The sequence below is a fragment of the Mus caroli genome, unplaced genomic scaffold, assembly GCF_978045245.1.
Source record: "Mus caroli unplaced genomic scaffold, Mus_caroli_1 scaffold_16, whole genome shotgun sequence".
Lineage (NCBI taxonomy): Eukaryota > Metazoa > Chordata > Mammalia > Rodentia > Muridae > Mus > Mus caroli.
In genome coordinates this window covers 71,947,304-71,969,575 of record NW_028227271.1, presented here as the reverse complement: position 1 = coordinate 71,969,575, position 22,272 = coordinate 71,947,304, and the positions used below count along the sequence as shown (strand labels likewise).

Here is a 22,272-nt window from a genome sequence, read left to right as displayed (position 1 = left end):
GCTGTTCTTCATGTCGTAATCATAGCGGCCTCTAGTCAATTTTAAAAGGACTGGGGATGTGCCCCTCAAATCAGCAAACACTGTGTTTCTGAGCTCTTTCTGCAAGTCTCCATTTTCCACACTCTCAGCGCCAAACAAGTCTCTACTGAAGAGACTGGAAAGAGCTATTGTATCAGGGGGGCTTGAAGAGTTGTTCTGTTCAATTTTGGAGGTCTCTCTCTCTCTCTCTCTCTCTCTCTCTCTCTCTCTCTCTCTCTCTCTCTCTCTCTCTCTCTCTCTCCTCTTTTTCTTTTCACCTAGAGTGATCACATGTTGGAGGGGGTGGGGGATTGGACTTTGAGAGTCCGTGCCAAAGTTTAGTGATTCTCTAGGAAATCCAGTATCTTAGCATAGGGTCCATTTAATGGTGGAGTTTTACAGGTGAGAGATAGTAAACAAAAGCTGGGTGGCTGCAGGGCAAAGGGGCTCAAGCTTCCAAGTCCCCTATAGCACTACACAGTTGGGCTTTGTGCAGAATGCTTTCTGCCAGATATAACCCAAGCCCAGGACTTCTACTGGGTACTGGACACATAAGTCTATTTTTCTGGAAGGTATTAAAATTTCAGGTTGTAGTAGGTTGACAAATAGAAGTAATTCTTTAGTGATCTACTTTGCATTTTAGACAGACTGGACTATACCTGATGTAAAATGATACTGGCTGCTGGAATTTCAGCACCAAGTACCAGCTCAGGCTGAGCACCTCTGGATTGCAAAGCGATCTTTCTCTTCTGATGCTGCTCTGCAGTTATTAGAATATGCTCAGATCTCAGTGTGATGTGTTATCAATGGGATTGCATTCCCACATCAGACTTAACCTATTGTGTTTGTATAGACCTAACGTGTTCTAATATCTTACCTATAGAAGACCGGTATATAGAAAGGTAGACCTTATTGAAACCCTGAGACTACTATTGGACAAATCTATCTGTCTTTTGTTACCATTTGGTGGGAAACTCTACTGGGAATATTTATGCTCTGTTTTAGCATTACAGGTATCTCAAGGACATTGTGTTCTTTGATATTTTCTCTATATTTTCAGGTGAGCAAACAAATTAATTTTAGGAAAAATGCCCAAGTTTATGTAGCCGATAAAAGCAAAACTGGAGTGCATATACCATTTTCCTGTTTATGAATTTCACAGCTTTCTCAATCTGCCTACTGAGTCACACAGTAGTCACACCTCCAACACAAATAGGTTGCTATCACCGTGTGGATTTTGTCATTGTTTCCATGTCAACAAAACATAGCACAATTGGTCTTTTCTATATTTACACATTCTACATATGTTGATTCAGCCAACTTCAGATTGACAATGCTCAAGAATAAAAACAAACAAACAAACAAACAAACAAAATATCACTGCGCTGAATGTTTATGGATCTTTTTCTTTCGCACATAAGAAGAGACTATGGCAAGCACTTACAGAGCAAATGCTTTACTGAATTATAGATAATGATAGGATGTAAAAATACAGAGAGAGTGTTGTGTGCAAATGCTATATGAGTCTATATAAAGGCCCTGAGCATCCTCATATTTCAAGATCCAAGGGATCCTGGAACCAATGCTTTATTGGAACCATATGTCACCCACCTTCCATATTATCTACCTGCCATATGTCACCTGCCACCCATATTATCTACCAGGGTACCCCCTCTGTTCTTAAGCACCAACATATCTGTGTGCATCCTGGGTAGCAGACATGGGGTGCTGGTAAACTCACATGCTACGGGTGAGGGGCTCTTTATCACACTCTTTATCACACAGTTCTTTCTGCACAGCACCCTCTCTGCTTTTAGGTGAATTTTTCTTGCTCTTTTTAGTGTGAAGTTCTCGTAACTGGGAATAAAAACAGTGTTTTTGATGTAACATCCACAAAACAGCTCCCGATGTAGACACACACAACACTCATGCCTTCCCATGGGCTTGCTGTACTTTCTTTTTTTTTTTTTTTTTTTTTTTTTCATTTTGGTGTGTGCATTTTATTTCAATATGCAGTAACAAAACAAACCCCACAGGGCTTCCTGTCTTGCTGAGCAGACTGAAGAAGCATGCTGTTTTTTTTTTTTTCCTTTTTTTTTTTTTTTTTTATATTTTTATTACATATTTTCCTCAATTACATTTCCAATACTATCCCAAAAGTCCCCCATAGCGCCCCCCACTTCCCTACCCACCCATTCCCATTCTTTTGGCCCTGGCATTCCCCTATATTGGGGCATATAAAGTTTGCAAGTCCAATGGGCCTCTCTTTCCATTGATGGCCGACTAGGCCATCTTTCGATACATATGCAGCTAGAGACAAGAGCTCCAGGGTTCTGGTTAGTACATCATGTTGTTCCAACAATAGGGTTGCAGATCCCTTTAGCTCCTTGGGTACTTTCTCTAGCTTCTCCATTGGGAGCCCTGTGATACATCCAATAGCTGACTGTGAACATCCACTCCTGTGTTTGCTAGGCCCCGGCATCGTCTCACAAGAGACAGCTATATTTGGGTCCTTTCAGCCAAATCTTGCTAGTGTATGCAATGGTGTCAGCGTTTAGAAGCTGATTATGGGACGGATCCCTGGATACAGCAGTCTCTAAATGGTCCATCCTTTCATCACAGCTACGAACTTTGTCTCTGTAACTCCTTCCCTGGGTGTTTTGTTCCCAATTCTAAGAAGGTGCACAGTGTCCACACTTTGGTCTTCATTCTTCTTGAGTTTCATGCGTTTATCAAATTGTATCTTATATCTTGGGTATCCTAAGTTTTGGGCTAATATCCACTTATCAATGAATATATATTGTGTGAGTTCTTTTGTGATTGTGTTACTTCACTCAAGATGATGCCCTCCAGGTCCATCCATTTGGCTAGGAATTTCATAAATTCATTCTTTTTAATAGCTGAGTAGTACTCCATTGTGTAAATGTACCATAATTTCTGTATCCATTCCTCTGTTGAGGGACATCTGGGTTCTTTCCAGCTTCTGGCTATTATAAATAGGGCTGCTATGAACATAGTGGAGCATGTGTCCTTTTTACCGGTTGGGACATCTTCTGGATATATGCCCAGGAGAGGTATTGCTGGATCCTCCGGTAGTACTATGTCCAATTTTCTGAGGAACCGCCAGACTGATTTCCAGAGTGGTTGTACAAGCTTGCAATCCCACCAACAATGGAGGAGTGTTCCTCTTTCTCCACATCCTCGCCAGCATCTGCTGTCACCTGAATTTTTGATCTTAGCCATTCTGACTGGTGTGAGGTGGAATCTCAGGGTTGTTTTGATTTGCATTTCCCTGATGATTAAGGATGTTGAACATTTTTTCAGGTGCTTCTCTGCCATTCGGTATTCCTCAGGTGAGAATTCTTTGTTCAGTTCTGAGCCCCATTTTTTAATGGGGTTATTTGACTTTCTGGAGTCCACCTTCTTGAGTTCTTTATATATATTGGATATTAGTCCCTTATCTGATTTAGGATAGGTGAAGATCCTTTCCCAATCTGTTGGTGGTTTTTTTGTCTTTTTGATGGTGTCTTTAGCCTTGCAGAAGCTTTGTAGTTTCATGAGGTCCCACTTGTCAATTCTCGATCTTACAGCACAAGCCATTACTGTTCTATTCAGGAATTTTTCCCCTGTGCCCATATCTTCAAGGCTTTTCCCCACTTTCTCCTCTATAAGTTTCAGGGTCTCTGGTTTTATGTGAAGTTCCTTGATCCACTTAGACTTGACCTTAGTACAAGGAGATAGGAATGGATCGATTCGCATTCTTCTACATGTTAACAACCAGTTGTGCCAGCACCATTTGTTGAAAATGCTGTCTTTCTTCCACTGGATGTTTTTAGCTCCCTTGTCGAAGATCAAGTGACCATAGGTGTGTGGGTTCATTTCTGGGTCTTCAATTCTATTCCATTGGTCTATTTGTCTGTCACTATACCAGTACCATGCAGTTTTTATCACAATTGCTCTGTAGTAGAGCTTTAGGTCCGGCATGGTGATTCCACCAGAGGTTCTTTTATCCTTGAGAAGAGTTTTTGCTATCCTAGGTTTTTTGTTATTCCAGATGAATTTGCAGATTGCACTTTCTAATTCGTTGAAGAATTGATTTGGAATTTTGATGGGGATTGCATTGAATCTGTAGATTGCTTTTGGCAAGATAGCCATTTTTACAATGTTGATCCTGCCAATCCATGAGCATGGGAGATCTTTCCATCTTCTGAGATCTTCTATAATTTCTTTCTTCAGAGACTTGAAGTTTTTATTATACAGATCTTTCACTTCCTTAGTTAGAGTCACGCCAAGATATTTTATATTATTTGTGACTATTGAGAAGGGTGTTGTTTCCCTAATTTCTTTCTCAGCCTGTTTATTCTTTGTGTAGAGAAAGGCCATTGATTTGTTTGAGTTAATTTTATATCCAGCTACTTCACCGAAGCTGTTTATCAGGCTTAGGAGTTCTCTGGTGGAATTTTTAGGGTCACTTATATATACTATCATATCATCTGCAAAAAGTGATATTTTGACTTCATCTTTTCCAATTTGTATCCCTTTGATCTCCTTTTGTTGTCGAATTGCTCTGGCTAGGACTTCAAGTACAATGTTGAATAGGTATGGAGAAAGTGGACAGCCTTGTCTAGTCCCTGATTTTAGAGGGATTGCTTCAAGCTTCTCACCATTTACTTTGATGTTGGCTACTGGTTTGCTGTAGATTGTTTTTATCATGTTTAGGTATGGGCCTTGAATTCCTGATCTTTCCAAGACTTTTATCATGAATGGGTGTTGGATCTTGTCAAATGCTTTTTCCGCATCTAAGGAGATGACCAAGTGGTTTTTGTCTTTGAGTTTGTTTATATACTGGATTACGTTGATGGATTTCCGTATATTGAACCATCCCTGCATCCCTGGGATGAAACCTACTTGGTCAGGATGGATGATTGTTTTGATGTGTTCTTGGATTCGGTTAGCAAGAACTTTATTGAGGATTTTTGCATCAATATTCATAAGGGATATTGGTCTGAAGTTTTCTATCTTTGTTGGGTCTTTTTGTGGTTTAGGTATCAGAGTAATTGTGGCTTCATAGAATGAGTTGGGTAGAGTACCTTCTGTTTCTATTTTGTGGAATAGTTTGTGAAGAACTGGGATTAGATCTTCTTTGAAGGTCTGATAGAACTCTGCACTAAACCCATCTGGTCCTGGGCTTTTTTTAGTTGGGAGACTATTAATGACTGCTTCTATTTCTTTGGGGGATATAGGGCTGTTTAGATCATTAACCTGATCTTGATTCAACTTTGGTACCTGGTATCTGTCTAGGAACTTCTCCATTTCATCCAGGTTCTCCAGTTTTGTTGAGTATAGCCTTTGGTAGAAGGATCTGATGGTGTTTTGGATGTCTTCAGGATCTGTTGTTATGTCTCCTTTTTCATTTCTGATTTTGTTAATTAGGATGCTTTCCCTGTGCCCTCTAGTGAGTCTGGCTAAGGGTTTATCTATCTTGTTGATTTTCTCAAAGAACTAGCTCCTTGATTGGTTGATTCTTTGAATAGTTTTTCTTGTTTCCACTTGGTTGATTTCACCCCTGAGTTTGATTATTTCCTGCCGTCTACTCCTCTTGGGTGAATTTGCTTCCTTTTGTTCTAGTGCTTTTAGGTGTGTTGTCAAGCTGCTAATGTGTGCTCTCTCTAGTTTCCTTTTGGAGGCACTCAGAGCTATGAGTTTTCCTCTTAGAAATGCTTTCATTGCGTCCCATAAGTTTGGGTATGTTGTGGCTTCATTTTCATTGAACTCTAAAAAGTCCTTAATTTCTTTCTTTATTCCTTCCTTGACCAAGGTATCATTGAGAAGAGTGTTGTTCAGTTTCCACGTGAAGGTTGGCTTTCTATTATTTATTTTGTTATTGAAGATCAGCCTTAGGCCATGGTGATCTGATAGGATGCATGGGACAATTTCAATATTTTTATATCTGTTGAGGCCTGCTTTGTGACCAATTATGTGGTCAATTTTGGAGAAGGTACCATGAGGTGCTGAGAAGAAGGTATATCCTTTTGTTTTAGGATAGAATGTTCTGTAGATATCTGCCAGATCCATTTGATTCATAATTTCTCTTAGTTTCACTGTGTCCCTGTTTAGTTTCTGTTTCCATGATCTGTCCATTGGTGAAAGTGGTGTGTTGAAGTCTCCCACTATTATTGTATGAGGTGCAATGTGTGCTTTGAGATTTACTAAAGTTTCTTTAATGAATGTGGCTGCCTTTGTATTTGGAGCATAGATATTCAGGATTGATAGTTCCTCTTGGAGGATTTTACCTTTGATGAGTATGAAGTGTCCCTCCCTGTCTTTTTTAATGACTTTGGGTTGGAAGTCAATCTTATCAGATATTAGAATGGCTACTCCAGCTTGTTTCTTCATGCCATTTGCTTGGAAAATTGTTTTCCAGCCTTTCATTCTGAGGTAGTGTCTATCCTTTTCTCTGAGATGAGTTTCTTGTAAGCAGCAAAATGTTGGGTCTTGTTTGTGTAGCCAGTTTGTTAGTCTATGTCTTTTTATCGGGGAGTTGAGTCCATTGATATTAAGAGATATTAAGGAAAAGTAATTGTTGTTTCCTGTTATTTTTGTTGTTAAAGTTGGCATTTTGTTCTTGTGGCTGTCTTCTTTTAGGTTTGTTGAGGGATTACCTTCTTGTTGTTTCTAGGGCGTGGTTCCTGTCCTTGTATTGGTTTTTTTCTGTTATTATCCTTTGAAGGGCTGGATTCGTGGAGAGATAATGTGTGAATTTGGTTTTGTCGTGGAATACTTTGGTTTCTCCATCTATGTTAATTGAGAGTTTGGCTGGGTATAGTAGCCTGGGCTGGAATTTGTGTTCTTTTAGTGTCTGTATAACATCCGTCCAGGATCTTCTGGCTTTCATAGTCTCTGGTGAAAAATCTGGTGTAATTCTGATAGGCTTGCCTTTATATGTTACTTGGCCTTTTTCTCTTACTGCTTTTAGTATTCTATCTTTATTTAGAGCATTTGTTGCTCTGATTATTATGTGTCGGGAGGTATTTCTTTTCTGGTCCAGTCTATTTGGAGTTCTGTAGGCTTCTTGTATGTTCATGGGCATCTCTTTCTTTAGATTTGGGAAGTTTTCTTCTATAATTTTGTTGAAGATGTTTGCTGGTCCTTTGAGTTGAAAATCTTCATTCTCATCCACTCCTATTATCCGTAGGTTTGGTCTTCTCATTGCGTCGTGTATTTCTTGGATGTTTTGAGTTAGGATCTTTTTGCATTTTACATTTTCCTTGATTGTTGTGCCGATGTTCTCTATGGAATCTTCTGCACCTGAGATTCTCTCTTCCATCTCTTGTATTCTGTTGCTGATGCTCGTATCTATGGTTCCAGATTTCTTTCCTAGGGTTTCTATCTCCAGTGTTGCCTCATTTTGGGTTTTCTTTATTGTGTCTACTTCCCTTTTTAGGTCTAGTATGGTTTTGTTCATTTCCATCATCTGTTTGGATGTGTTTTCCTGTTTTTCATTAAGGACTTCTACCTGTTTGATTATGTTATCCTGTTTTTCTTTAAGGATTTGTAACTCTTTAGCAGTGTTCTCCTGCAATTCTTTAAGGGATTTTTGTGCTTTCTCTTTATTGTCTTCTGCCTGTTTAGCAGTGTTCTCCTGCATTTCTTTAAGTGTGTTATTAAAGTCCTTCTTGAAGTTCTCTATCATCATCAGGAGATATGCTTTTAAATCCGTGTCTAGCTTTTCCGGTGTGTTGGGGTGCCCTGGACTGGGCGAAGTGGGGGTGCTGGGTTCTGATGATGGTGAGTGGTCTTGGTTTCTGTTAGTAAGATTATTACGTTTACCTTTCGCCATCTGGTAATCTCTGGGGTTAGTTGTTATCGTTGTCACTGTTTAAAGATTGGAGCAGAAGCTGTGTTCCACTCACCAGCAGTCTCTAAATCCTGCGGCGGGGGTCGTGGGTAGCTGACGGTACCCCGGTGCTGGTCCAGCCGGAAGAGGCCTGTGGTCCTACACAGGCCGTTTTTCTGCTTCCCTAACTAATGCAGTCTCTGGTCCAGCGTGCAACTGGATTGGAGCAGAAGCTGTGTTCCACTCTCCAGAAGTCTTAAGATCCTGTGGTGGGTGTTGTGGGTAGCTGGTGAGTGTCAGCTGACCCTGCGCCCCAGCTGCCCCGGTGCTTTTCTGACCGGAAGAGGGTTGTGGCCCTATGTAGGCCGGATTTCTCTCTCCCCAACCAGAGCAGTCTCAGGTCCCGCGCAATTGGATTGGAGCAGAAGCTGTGCTCCACTCACCAGAAGTCTTAAGATCCTGTGGCGGGTGTTGTGGGTAGCTGGTGAGTGTCAGCAGACCCTGCGCCCCAGCTGCCCTGGTGCTTTTCTGACCGGAAGAGGCTTGTGGCCCTATGTAGGCCGGATTTCTCTCTCCCCAACCAGAGCAGTCTCAGGTCCCGCGTGATTGGACTGGAGCAGAAGCTGTGTTCCACTCACCAGCAGTCCCAAAATCCTGCGGCGGGGGTCGTGGGTAGCTGGCGGGTGTCAGGCAACCCTGCGCTCCCGCTACCCCGGTGCTGATCCAGCCGGATGAGGCCTGTGGCCCTACTCAGGCCGGTTTCTGCTTCCCTAACTAATGCAGTCTCAGGTCCCGTGCAATTGGATTGGAGCAGAAGCTGTGTTCCACTCACCAGCAGTCCCAAAATCCTGCGGCGGGGGTCGTGGGTATTTGGCGGGTGTCAGGCAACCCTGCGCTCCCGCTACCCCGGCGCTGATCTGGCCGGATGAGGCCTGTGGCCCTACTCAGGCCGGTTTCTGCTTCCCTAACTAATGCAGTCTCAGGTCCCGTGCAATTGGATTGGAGCAGAAGCTGTGTTCCACTCACCAGCAGTCCCAAAATCCTGCGGCGGGGGTCGTGGGTAGCTGGCGGGTGTCAGGCAACCCTGCGCTCCCGCTACCCTGGCGCTGATCTGGCCGGATGAGGCCTGTGGCCCTACTCAGGCCGGTTTCTGCTTCCCTAACTAATGCAGTCTCAGGTCCCGCGCAATTGGATTGGAGCAGAAGCTGTGTTCCACTCACCAGCAGTCCCAAAATCCTGTGGCTTGCTGTACTTTCTTAAACGAATTGAAATAATCCCTTCTTGAAAACTAAGTCACGATGCTTAGAACACAGACAAAATTTATCCTTAACTTATTAGACAGTTACAAATCAATCGGTCATTGCTGATTAATTATCTATACTAAGTAGCATTTAAGAATCTGTGATAAATTGCTGTAATCTCTTGAAGTGTTAGAGGTGATTATTTATGAAGTGTGATGTAAATAAAATTCACTGCAGTTGAAGGAAAATAAATTCCTTATTAATAGCCAATTATCTTTCTCTCACTTTGGTATTCAATATGTCTTACTTTTGTGTTGACTCTAAGTACTAGGGACAATGATATTTATTATGATGGCATTTTTACTCCGAACATAATTAGGTTTCATTTACATTTCAGGATGGTACTGTCATATTACCATTTACTGACAAAGTCCAGACTTCATTGCAAAATAAAAATGATAAAACGCAAGTTTTTCTTTCATTGTCTGGGAGTTTCAGGACACCATTTTCTCTGACTTTTTCCTCAATAAATAGATGGTCTTATCAGTGTCAGTGCAAGCATCCTCCTTCCAGAATCAGCTCGCCTTCTACATCTTATATGCACAGAAAAAAATAATTTCTTTCTCTCAGCCTGTCTCAATATAGTTTTTTGATTGTGTTGAAAGTATTTGTGCACAATCCCAAGTGAACCCATTGATTGGCAGTTTTAGTATTTATCAAGTCTCAACAGATAAAATCTGCCAATAGATTTGCAAGGGCAAATCATAATATAGTCAGTATGATATCCATTGCCAGCAGATGGAAATGGATATGGAACATGGTTAAAGCCTACTACATTCATCAAGAATGGGTAGCTGATAGCACAGATCTCTAAGAAAAAAAAAAGATTGGACGAGAAAAGTTTATTACACTATTTCTTAAATAGCATATAATTTTAAGATATTGAATATGGTATGTTGCCATTCTATAATAGATCTTGTCAGATCTGATGGATTACTCCTGGTTTTGAATGAAACATTAAAAAAACCAAGATGCTTAAGGTAAGAACTGTACAAAGAAATAAAATGAGTATGATCTATATTAAAACTCTTTGTACTCAGCAGCCAATTAAAAGGCCATCAGTGTCATATTTTGCAAATCTTCCTTTATCTATTTCCATGTTCACTCTTGTTCCCAGGTTACCCAGAAACCCATCCTAAAGGATGTGTAATTTCTTATTTTAATAGGTGGTTGAGGTCTGTACTTGAAAGTGTAACTAATAGGAAGGAAGGAGGCAAAAGTTGGGGATGAATTGGATGCTGTGGTCTGGGAAACGAAGGAGGAATTTGAGTTCCATGGCCAGAGAGAAGGAGGGTGACTTGAGTGTATATATATATATATATATATATATATATATATATATATATAATATAAATATTGGCAGAGGTAAAGAATTCATCTGTATCTGCAAAGCACAGAAGCAGAAAGCATGAGTAAAAAGTATGAGTGATAAATGCCAGCTCTGTCTAATGAAGGACTTGCTTTTATCATGTTGACCAAGGATATATGTTACAGTTATGATGAACTGGTATTTTCAGACAACTGGGACTATTTTAGTGGATGAGCGGTCAGCATGCTGGTTAGTAAGGTGGGGGAGATTAAAGTGAGATTTGATGTGATGTGCCCATCTCCAAGTCTGAGGTTATATAGACAGCTCAGTTCTCAGGTTAGCTTCGAATGGTTATTGTTTTGTTTTTAAGTACATTGAATATTTGAACCCCATGGCATCTCAGATGCTAATAAGTTCTCTACCACAGAGGTATACCCTCAGCTCTTAAGCACACATCACTTGTTTTTATTTTTTATATTACAATGTAAATACATCATTATCCTTTCCTGCATTCAAATCCTCCCATATATTCATCCTTGCTTGTTTTCAAATTTATAGCCCCTTTTAATTTTTTGTTGCTATAAGTTATATATGTATATAATTATATATATATTTGTGTATGTGTGTACTCCTACATATGTAAGTACAACACAGTGAGTCTATATAATCTTACTTTCAGGCTGACCATTTCATATTATATAACCAATTGGTGTATTCTGAACCGAGGCTCATCTAAGTCTCCCAGAGGACTTTGCTCCCCTTCAGAGTCAGTCTTAAACATGCACCCCACTGACTCGGCTTCAACTCCTTAGTTTTTATGAAAGCCAAGAATCTACTATGTTGCGCATATTAAAGCCCTGTAAAAGCCTTCATCTTTCTGGTGTGGAAAAGAGTACTGCCTCAAGGTCCTAGAATCTAAGCCAGTAACTTCGAGGCTTTCCTGGATCAGTCATGTGCCAGCTCAGCAGAGCACACTCACTGAATCTGAGCTTCCTAATCTGTAATCAGGATGTTTAAGGAACTGTCTGGAGGTTAAGTTAACAGCAACAATGAGACTCTCTCTCCTTTCCTCTGTGCTACGTTAGTGCTTCATATCTCCTCATTATATTAGTAAAAATATTGTACTGTGCCAACCACTTTCCATTGAGAGAGTAGTCATAATTTTTTCATCTCTTGAGAATCTTATATTCTTTTTCTCAAGGAAGTGGTTGCTTAAAAAGAAAACAATATTTTATTATACTATTCTAAATGACCTGATAAACATTTCTATTTTAATATAACTCAACACTAGACAATGATAGTTTATTCAACCAAGCATTACATCATTATAATGATAGAGACATTTAAAAATCTGTGGAGTCACATAGCCCTCTAGAGATAGTTAAAAATCAAACAATACTCTAACAAATCATGTCTCTGTGAGTTCTCTTTATTAATAAGATTCCAAGATAGGCATTCTCCTTCCAGGATGCCTAGGAAGGAGAGAAAAGATTGTGCTATGAAATGAGTCCTCATCTAGCATCAATACAAGTGTGGAATTCCAGTCAGACCTTCTCTTCTGTGGCACCATCAGCCTGCATTTTCTTCCCACATAGAGATTCCTCACTGTCCTAAGATGCCATCGGGGCAGATACAAAGCATCAGTGTGTAAAGCTCACCCAGTATCGCACTGAACACAGATGCCTTTCGTTCATGGTTTGGGAAATGTGCACTGAGTGGATGTTTTGTGGTGGTAGGAGACGATGTGGGAGTGGTTTGGAAGGAGGGGAACCGTGGGGCGGGGAATGTTAAAACTTAGTAATTCCTCTTTGGTCTTCCTCCACAAAAATCTGCCCTTCTCCTCCCAGCATTTCTCAGATGCCAGACTTCAACATGAATACAGCACTCCAGATGAGGGTTTCACATTCTCACCAGGCATATCTCACTTTGTGGAGCCTTGTGTGGATTCTAGAAATGCAGAGGAGGTAGGCAGAGTCTTAGGATGACCTGAAAAGAACCTGAGCCAGTAGCTCACTTGGATTTGACCCTCTACTCATTCTTCTGGCAGTGGTCACCTGTCTAAGATCACAGGGATCATGAATATTGACACACAATCCAAAGACAGGTGTCAATATAGCCAAATATCCAAAAATATCCAAATATCCTAAATATACAAAAAAATACCCAAAAGTAGACAACACTTTATGATTCACACTGACTGGAACCCTGGACCAGGAAGAGGCTATACACTCTGCATGGACACATGCCAGTTATGGCTAAAAACATAGCTATCAACCAGCAATTGTAAGGAGGCTCTATGAATTGGTCTTTATTTCCACTGGAAGATGTAATTAATTTGTTTGGATAAATCTCATGATTCTCTACTCATGGATAAAATCAGCTCGACTTGGTCATTTGACAAGGAGAACTCCTTGGCTAGCAGATCTTACCAGGCAGAGAAGATCTGTGTTAGGATAAGGCCATCAGGGGCATGCTTTGAGCTCCTCCCAGTTTCTGGAAGGTCTGAGGCAGCACTTGGCACATATCACAGATGGAGGGGAATATGCTTATTTGCATTCATAACAGACAGAGCTTCCGATACTTGACTCACATATGAACATTTGTGCTTTTTCTTCCTGATATTCACATGCATATATACCAAGAATCCCAATAATTAAATTAGAAAGAATTTCAGATGAGGATAATTCCCATTTATCTTCCTAGGTCTCAGAATAAAGATTATTATATGATTCTTATCCACACTCCATGAATCCAGGTGTATTTTTCCCCATGCCCAAGGTAGCAAGTATCTGTAGCAGGTCACATGTTTTGTAATGGTGAGTGGCTAGATGTGTTCTATAAGAGCTATACTCAGTAATTAGAGTTCTCTGCCTTCAAATGTTTGTATAAAGTTATAAACTCAGATATATGCTTTCTTTTTTTGCATGTTTTCACTCTTGATCTGTACTGAATATACCGGCAGCTAAACCCACAGTGGAAGGGAGTGCTGTTAGGAGGAAATCACGTTCCCAGCCACAATCTGGGGCTGCTAGCATGAGAACTCTGGAGCATCTCCACCCGAACAAATACTGATTTCACTTTTAAAAAATAAGAATGGCCTTGTTTAATCACAAGAGCTAGAGGCACAATTTTAGGGTTTACTAAAACATTATTGAAGTGAATGCCGCTGGACCTCAATGGCAGTGGGGGCCTTTGAAGTTTTCTCAGATTCTTTGCACCCCTTTCCTTCCACTATGCCCATTTCTCCTGTTCATCCCAGAGTCTTCCTTTCTTTTCTTACCTCCTTGCTTTGGAATGGTTTTACCAGCTGGATTACTCTCGGATGTGGAAACGTGCTCCACCGATAGACTGCATTCTTGAGTGGCAGACAATGGAGCCAAGCTGAAAGTAGTAGGCCTCACTGCTGTTTGATTTTCTTCATGTCGTGCAACACAGTTCCTCCGAATAGTCTTCAATTTAAGCTTGTTTATACCTGTCATTTTAGTTCCATAGTTCCTTAAGGGAAACTAGGCACAAAGCCACCCTTTAAGAGTTTCCAACTTTACAATTAGCTTGACAGGAACTGCAAAAATATGTTGTCCAGCTAAGCTCAGTTCTTATCAAGCTCTGCAGGGGGAATTGGATGAGACAAGGCGAGAATGCATTTGAGAAAAGATAAATCATTACAGTTCATGATCACTCTTTGAAAAGGACACACAGAAATGACTACCAGGGAAAGGGCAAGCTAGGCTGAGTGAAGACACCACTAAAGAGTAGCTGGCATGCTTAACAGTAAAGGGGATCCTGTGAGGGTAACATGATCTGATCACGCTTGTGCAAACACTGGGAGCACTCATGCAGATCATTGTTGGTAAGGAACAGTGTTTTAGTACCTTGATGGAGCCAACTCAAGTCATAGGTAAGGACTGAGTTGGAGGCTGTGGATGTAGCTCAGTTGTTAATTGCTCTCTGCACAACCAGGAGGAATAGTGTTTGATCCCCAGCATCCATACCAAAACCTGGTTTTGTTGATGGCATGCCTGTAGTCCCCACACTAGGGAGATGGAAGAAGGGGCATCATTGAACCTTGCAGGTCAGGTAGTCCCATTTATCTGGAGAGGCCCACGCTAGCAAGAGACTGTCTAAAACAAACAAACAAACAAACAAACAAACAAACACCCAACAACAACAAAAACCCAAGATATTTCCTAGGAAATGAAACCCATGGTTGACATCGGGCTTCCAATTGCACAATTATGTGAACTTGTGCATGCATAGATACAGACACAGACATACAAAGAGAGAAAGGGGAGACAGAGAAGCACACACAGAGGTGGGGAGAGAGAGAGAGAGAGAGAGAGAGAGAGAGAGAGAGAGAGAGAGAGAGAGAAGTATATAGGACCCAACATTGTAATGACATCAAGAATTTTGTTCGTGGAGTAGAAAGCCAACACTCAGTTCTATTCTTTTCACATGTAGCAAAGATTTTAGAAGTTTTCAATGCATGGAATTACTCCAGCTTTCTCAAAATGTTTCAATAAGCAACTTAATATTCTGAACAGATTTTTTTGTTTGGTTGGCAGACATCTGTATCCCCACCCCCTCCTGACTGAATGGATTTAGCTTTTTAAGTCATTTGGAATCCCACGGGCATTTATTTGGAATTTTATTTTTAAAGCTCCCTCAAAGCAAAGAATAATTTCTAGTGAACACGTGTGGAAATATTGTTACTATGGACCTTCTGTGAATATTAAAACCAAATTTTTCCCAGTAGCGGTTTGCATTCCTCCCTCCCACTGTCTCTGTTCTTCCACGTTACAGACAGATAAAATAAAGGATTAGAATGGTATTAAAAGGGGCTTTTCTTTAAACAATTAAAGTAATTACAAAGCTAACAACATTGCAAGCTTATTATGTACAGACACAGTACTAGAGACTAAGTATAAAGTCCTCAGCAAGACTCTTTGATGTCATTGCTATGTATTGTGTCCAGCAACCAATGAGAGAAAGTGAGGGAAAGAGAACTAAAGAGATTGGATTGATATTTCTAGTCAGTGTCTAGCCTACATATCCATACCCCAGAGTATGGTCTTGTTTCTTTTTCCATTGTCCTTCATAAGTGTCAGTTCCCCGAGGATGCTAATGATCTGCCTATTAGCCTGAAGGAGAGAAGATGGATTGAACCACAAGCCTTCCTTATCAACAGCTTGCCCAATTGGCTATCCATCTTCATTTGCTAACGTAAAGCCAATCCCAAGACTCCGTAAGTCTGATCAATGCATTTTTATCTGATATGCCAAAATTTTTATGACATAGTAAAATTTTGATTCTATGAGCCTTTTAGTACATGAAAATGTGCTTATCCATCAAAGTAGCTATATGAAGTAAAGAGGGAAATGTCTATAACTTATCCTTTTCATATTCTTTCCAAATCATTAAGAATATTTCTGTTTTCCATTAGTGACATAACGTCTTGCATGGCGTCTCATCTCCCCAGTGCCCCTTCTCAGACCTTTTTCTGTACTTAGTTCAGGTGAGCATCCTGCCTGAGCTCCTCCTCAATGGCCTTCTAGCATTTCTCCGTTGTTCCCTGCTGTCATCTGCAGCCTATGATGGAGAAGGAAACTGCTGACCCTGGGATGCGTGCCTTGCTACGTCCAGGGCCTGTCGTGGTTACTGGAGTGAATCTTTCTAGGGGACTCCCACATCCTTGCTCATTTCCAAGATGTTTCTGAAGCTTGTGTAAATGTCCTTGGATAGCCCTGTTGCTCTTGTCAAATAGAAAGCATCTGAAACCATGCCTAGCACCAAGATGTAGTGCTGACTAACCCTAATACTAGGTTATGGACCATGCATAATCCTTTTGACTAAAGAGGAGTGAGGTGATGAGAATTTCTTTCATTTTCACTGTTTCTCACTGGCTCCCTCTGCCACGAGGAGACTGTGGTCAATTGCTTAGGTCCCCAAAGCTCTCCTTGCGTAGAAAATACACAAATCATGTATGTATTTTCAGTGAGGATAGCAATTGTTTATACTGCATTTGAATCTTTAGGTGAGGATCAATGGGGATTAATACAATGAAGTTTTCTGAACTCTTTCGTCAGATGGGCGGAGCTTTCCAATTAGAAGAGCTATGTAAGTGTGCGTGTGTTCATTTCCCCACATCATGTCCATTGGCAACAACAAGTTAACCAGCCAGTTCCTTTATTGAAGTCTTTAGTTGCTGAACACAGACGATTCCATGTTGACTGTTTGTACCGAGAAACACTGGGCTAGAGTTTATCAGGGCGGCCAAATGTACCTTGATGATTTCACTATAACCTAGGAAAGGAGAGGTGGTATTCCTGCTCTTGTAGAAGTCCAGTGAGTTCAGATGAGTTCAGAAATGCAAGTGGATTGGCCAAGACTTCACATCCACTTGAATATAAGATGTAAAACCCAGTGTTTCTACTGAAGAATATGATAGACCTCTCACGTTAATGTCTTCAGGTTCCGCCACCTTGAAAGACAGATTCACTGTGTCTTCTCAAGCTACCAGATTACTCATTCTTTCAACATGGATTTATTGAAAGTACACTCTGGGGCATCCATATTTTAAATGCCTGAGAATAAATTATTGAATGACATTACAGGTCTCCTGTGAGAAGTTGTATAGTCACACAAACATTTAATCAATTAACAGTAATTAGGAAAAGCATTGATGAATGATGATTGCAAGCAAGCCACAAAGAAGCTGAAAGTGGCAGAAGCGACCCTGATGGACTTTAAAGATGCTCACGCTGAAAGACTACACCCAGTACCTGGGGTTAGATCTTATGGCTAGCTGGTAGGGCTTTAGGCAGAGGTGAAGGAAAAGTGAAGGAACCAGTAAATACACAGGCATAGAACAGGGAAAGAGTCTGGCAGTCTGAAAGCACCTAAAGGATTTTGAAATGCTCCCTCGTGCTAAAGTGGCAGAGAAATGCCATTAAACAGACACTGAAGGCAGAACCTTACCGGGCTCTGTGAGTGAGGCTGTGGGCTCCACAGTTTATCTGCAAGACTGTGGCAATTTACTAGAAGGCACTGGCCGTCATTTGATTTCCATCTACAAAAAGTACTTAAAGTTAGGGAAGTGTTATCATGTAGCAAGATTGGGGAAAGGACACTGGAAAGGATCTATTTCATTGTATTTGGATGTAGGAGTGACACAATTGGGTGCGTTTGTTTATTGTTTTATTATAGTCAGAATTAATGGTAACATGAAAACAAGAGGAATCAAAAATTTAGGGTTTGTTTAACAACTGGGGAAGCAGCGCCTGAGGGTGAGGATGAAAACCCAGGCAGGATGGCTGCAGAGCAAGGAATGAGTGGTTTCAGAAGGAGACCCTTCTGCTTTCTCAAAGCTGAGAAAATTCTTGGGAAAAGGCTTCATCTAAGAGTCAAATATCAGATTGGACATTGTTCTCCAGGGAAGATGATGATAACGTAATGGGTTTCATTTTTCATTCTGACCAAGGGTTTTACATGAGACCCTTGGATTAACTTTATATAGTAGTATCATGAGCAGCTTCTTGATATAGACCCTGTCTACTGATCAGTCACATGGAAATCAATTCCATCCATTAGCAAGGAATTGTGACTCGGTTCCTCTGTTTCCACTTCCCCCAAACATAAACTCAAATAAACATGAGAGCCACATTTAACTCAGTAGACACTCCCTGTTCTCAAGCAAAAATACATATAAGATGGGAAGATAATTGATAACTTACCATTATCCCCCATTAACCCATTCAATCTGGAGCAGCAGATGCCTCTGCCAGTGCCCGTGCAGCTCACGGTAGCTGTGTGCATCCTTGTACCACTCTGCCCAGCCTGTGTCTCATTGTGTCTCACAGCTGTTTCTTAAATGTGGTCTCTTAGTAAAACCAGCAATGGTTATGGCTTGTTTTCTCTTGTTTGCCTTGCTTTCCCTCTGAGTTTTCTATGGGATTCTGTTAGAAACTTAGCTCTTTCTTGACCCAACCAGTTGTATGTAATGTTCCTCGGTTTTTCTTTCCTTACACGGCGTTGACTGTCTTAATATAAGAAAACTGTTTTCACACTGTACTGCTTAAAACCCTTAAGCAGTTTTTAAAAATCTAATTTTACAACACATCATATAAGAAACATCCTGGTGTCCCATTTTATGACTTTCCAGCTTCAGGATTGGACGCTCCCCTCCATCCAACCCTTCCCGAGTTTCAGTCACAAACATGTTGTGTGATTCTTTGAACTCGATATGCATGTCTGCTTCTCATAACTTACCCATGCTGTTCCTAACTTCAGCAACCATCATATTCTACCAGCACCCCCTATCCCTCAATCCCTGCTCACACCCCAACCACCACCCTGTCTTTGTTTGTGCTAGCAGCCCTGTCCTCCTGCAGAGTTATCTGTTTTCATGAAGTGCAGCCAGGCCACATGTTCATGGGATCTGCATTAGTGGATTCAACCCAGTGTCATAAATACTTTTAAAAAATGCTTCTATACTGAGTATGTATAGACTTGTTGTCATTAATCCCTAAACTATGTACTGTAATAATTATTACAGCCCTGTAGATATTCCAGGTCACCATCAGATTGTTTAAAAATATATAGAAAAGTGTGTGGTGGTTGCATGGAGCTATGGCGCTATTTTATCTAGGGATCTGGGTGTCTGTGTACTTGGGTATTTATGGGGAATCTGGAATACATCTGTCTCAGATACCAAAGGACAACTCTATCTCTTTACTTTTCAACTTAGAATTATTTATCTGTTATCTACAGTTGGCTAAGAATTTCTACCAGGCAGCAGGAGGCTATAAATGGCCTTTGTAATATCCTGAATCTTTTCTCATAATAGGATCTCAGTAAACATTAGTTGAATGCATTTTTCAGTTAGAATGGTGCAAGCACACACACACACACACACCCTTCCCCCCCTCCTCTCTCTCTCTTCCATTTTCACTAATAGCTGACAGTGCCTGACTTTTTAATATTTTCCTGGCATAAAGTTGATGAAATGATGAGATGAGCTTATATTTATGTGTCATATAGTATGAGTGTTTTAGTATTAAACGTAGATGGGAATGTCGTTATTCCTACTTGTCACGGAAAAGCATAGATTTACTTTTTCATCTAAGGACTGCGACACTATAGTAATTTTTTAACTCTGATATAAAGGCAGTGCCAAACCCACTTTATCATGATAAGAACTTACTTCTCTGAGAATCGTGGTTATTTGAAGGACATGCAGGGATTGGCTGAAATGCCTACAAAGGTCATCTTATTTTGGCAGTGGCCATATCAGAAATCTAGAAATGATAAGAATTGTGAGATGAGGAGGTTTTTTTATTTTTTCTAATACCACATTTAGAACTGCCAGATCTTTATTTTATATGTTCATCATAAAACGGGCCAGCTAAGCATGTGGATTGTATATTTGTGTGACTATAAATCTAATAGGTTATAATGGTATTTGTCTAAATACCATTGAAGGTAGATTGACCAAAATAGATTTGGAAAGCCTTTGTGAAAAGAAAATCATTGAAAACACCTAGGACAGAGATAGTTTGCAAAACCAGTAATCATTTCAGAAGGACTAGAGGACTCCAAAACACAATGGGCTATTACTGTTGCCCCGAGTTGCCTACTGTAACTACATGGTGAAACCCTTCTTCTGATGATACCAGATTCTTTGGCTATTACACATAGAGAAGTCATTTGAAACTAACTTGGAAATTTTCTCTCTTCTGGCTAGTTTTCCTAGTGTCTGAAAATAATATGTAGGCTACTGATTAAAAACAACAAACAAACAACAACAAAAAACAAAGGTAATGGCCTTAGGTCTTGCCCAGTGCTTAACACCTGTATGCTACAATACCAGTCTGCCAGGTAGTGTGTTTCCACTAGTACAATACTGGCATGGCTGTATAAGGGAGCTGATTTCTGATTAGATTCAAGGCCTGTGCCATAGGAAGCAGGTTTATGCCTGGTACTATAATTCTGGTTAAAAGCCCATGCTCCATTAGTTGCCCCACAGACTTGCAATTAAGGGCAGCACTAACTGGACGTAGCAGATTATATTATTCATTATTATTATTATTAACAACAATAGTATAATAATAAGGTAATATAATGACTTGAAATTGGAAGGACTATGTTGTGGAGCATGGAGAGACCTGGAACAAGAGAATGGTGTCAGCCAGGATCATATTTCATTGAATATATGTATGGAACTCTCAAAAAAATAAAGAAAACAAATTAAAAAGCAATCACATACTTTATAATTGTTATTTGAGCATATGGACGTGGTGTCTGATTTTCACAGCTATAATATTCTCTGTGTATAATTGAGAGACCTAATCATCTGTCATCAAATTTCATTAAGTCGTTGCCACCAAGTAAGAACATGTATGGAAATATATAGGAGAAAGTTAGTGTATTTGACATATAAACTGTCTTTTAAAATATACATTCTTCTTATAATTTGAGAATTGTATACAGATTTCTTTAATGATCCACTTTAACCATACTGGTAGCCCTTAGGGAATGAGGCATACAGCTGTTTGTATGAAAGACTTCAGAGCTATTACAGACTCTGTAGGGTCCCTAAGGAGTCCACAACTATCGCCCTAAACTTTAGCACTTACCCAGGGTGATAACTAATCAGCTTCATAGCTCAGAGGGAAACTCCTGATGTGGAGGACAGCAGGAGAACTACAAACAACAGAGGAAGGGGATGTCCTCATAGGCAGTGACACCCCCTCCCCAATCACTGCTCTGTGCAGTGAGAGGATGGGCATGGCTACTGTCTTTTCTCTTGGGGATATGGGAGGAAGGGCAGGCGTGGCTACCATCTTTTTTAGTGTATGCTAGAACCTGACTTTCCCCACTTAGGAAGAATATGGAGTTTCAGGTTCTCAGCTTGGAACATCAGTAGGCTATCTTGGTCTGATCATCCTCCCAGCTCCAGCTGTGGACACAGTTCCATCTGGTGACTTATCACATCTGAATACAAAACACGTATTATAGAAATTTAGACAGAAAATCAAACTGGAGTCTATTCCCAAACTGGGTTTCTATATCACATTAGAGAAGATAAAGAAAAAAAACTATCTCAGGAATGCATCATGTAGGCTGCTAGTACCACAGTGACAGATTTCTGTGTCTTGGGGCTATGTATCGTGCCAAGAAGTTTTGGGTAAGCATACAGAATTGTGATAACGTTGCCTGAGTTAAGTTTGTTTTTGTGTTTTACATGAACTTTGAGCGCTTAGATGGGGGAAGAATCAGCAGTGATAAAATGAAAACATAAAGAGGCAGATATCTCCCTATCAACCTTCTCAGCCAGGGTCTGTCTTTTATTACAAGGAGAAAGCAACACATGTTTCTTGTTACAACACATTCAAAGCAGGCACACCCAGCCTTTCAACAAAGCTTTGTTAAAATGGGAGGGAATGGGGGCCAAGCACACTCAGGCAATTCATTGATGAAAACATCATTGCAGGTGAGTCAACAGACCTCAGAGCCAGGCAGCTCTGACTCTGAAGTCTGCTATTCAGTCACCTAGCAGCCTTGAAGTACATCTTTCCACCTGCACCTATCACTTGGATGTAAGACTCATGATGGGGCCAACCGTTGCTGGGAGGATAAAATATGTGGATGGGTGGAGAGACACCAGCACCATTCAGGTCATTTGGATATGTGTACAAGCTGGAATGCTTTCTCCTGCCTGTTGTCCTTCCAGCCTTGTATGGTGTCACACCGTTTGCTTTGCTCATTCTTGCACCATTTGCCCTTGAGACATTCTGCCAATCCTAGCTTCA

The 22,272-nt window shown here is 40.6% G+C and overlaps 1 protein-coding gene across 4 annotated transcripts in view; it reads left to right on the top strand.

Annotated features, from left to right (window-relative positions):
- Sema5a (semaphorin 5A) overlaps positions 1–22,272 on the top strand; it is a 460,555-nt gene that overhangs the window by 261,663 nt on the left and 176,620 nt on the right. The gene's annotated exons all lie outside the window — the stretch shown is intronic.